Raw genomic sequence first — 1,482 nt, 5'->3', positions numbered from 1 at the left:
ACTTTGCAAATTTTAGCCTTAAGTTACTGTCACCAAACCCCAAAGAGGTGTCACCTGATTGTCGCCCTGTTTCCCACCAGGCTTTCTCCCATCTGCCTGCCAACAGCAGATTTCTTAGGAGATGTCTTTACCCCCTTTGGTTCCCTTTCATCTTTTTCTCTTGTCCCCTGTTTTGATGGCAACATACCTTTCAGTTACTTCTGATAGTTTTTTTTTTGGCAGTACAGTAAAGAGAAAAGATAAAAAGAAGCCTTTGGGCCAGGGAGATGGCTCAGTAGGATAAGCGCTTGCCTGGCAAGTGCAAGGGCCTAAATTCAATCCCTGGTGGCAGGGAGAAGGAGGATGAGGAGGAGGGCAAGGGGAGGGGCAGGGGGAGGGGGAGGACAAAGTGGAGGCTTTCATGGACTTCTGTTAGGAGTGGGGTTTGAGGAGGATGTTTAAAAATACCTGAGGATGGGGCTGGGGAGATGCTCAGTAGAGTAAGTGCTTCCCTGGCAAGGACAAGGGCCTGAGTTCAATCCCAGGTTCTGAAAAAAGAAAGAAATACCTGAGGAGCTGATTGGGGCCTTCCCTGAGGCAGCGGGAGAGGTGAAAGGATTGGGCTGGTTTGGAGAAGAAGCAGGGAGGTGTCTCTGGGAAGATAAGCTGCTGTTTTAAGGGCTTCAGCTGTATTAGGAGACCACCATGATAATCCCGCAATTCTTACTAGGGCCAGAACCTATCAATTTCCTGCTATGTGCATGAGGCCAGCAAGTCAAATTACCTTTATTCTTCTTTTCATTTAAATAATGGTGGGCTGGAGATTTTTTTTTTTTTTAATCTAGGAAGTTTTCAGGTTGTGCTATTGTGATGGGGTTCAGGGTTACGCTGGGGAAGATGGGAGACCTTCTGATTCCGAATGCTCCGGATGTGACCTCTGCACAACCCTCCTAGTGTTCTACAATGCTATCAAAACCTTCAAAGTTAAAACCTTTAACTTTCAGCCACGTTGGTGATTTAGTTCTACAAGTTTTCTTGAATTATTTCACGGATGATTTCCTCCCACTGCGTGCCCTTACCTCTTTCTAGAACTTCTATTACGTAGTTTTTGACCTTCCAGGACTGACCCCTCATTTGCTTATAACTCCTCTCCTATATCCTGTCTCTGCAGGCCTTTCTGTTTGCTCTCGGCTTCACATTTCTAGCTCTCCTAGTGAGGTTCCCATTTCTGCTGTGAGGTGTGAGGGGCCCTGTGGGTCCTGTTTTACTTGCATTTTGTTCTCTTTTGTGGTTGAAATATCACCTCGGATCTCCTTGAGGGCATTAAATACAGCTCTGGGAAGTGCTCCCACTGCCTGGCTCTGCTCCCTGCAGCTCTTTCTTACGCAAGGCTGTGCCCAGGCCCCTGCCCATGCTGCAGTCTGCTTGCCCTTGCTGGTGGAGGGCCAAGGGCTGACAGGACCCAGGCCCAGCACGAGGGACACGCACCTCAGGCATTCTTGG

This window comes from Octodon degus, unplaced genomic scaffold (assembly GCF_000260255.1).
Source record: "Octodon degus isolate 3935 unplaced genomic scaffold, OctDeg1.0 scaffold00148, whole genome shotgun sequence".
NCBI lineage: Eukaryota > Metazoa > Chordata > Mammalia > Rodentia > Octodontidae > Octodon > Octodon degus.
This window is presented reverse-complemented; position numbering follows the sequence as displayed.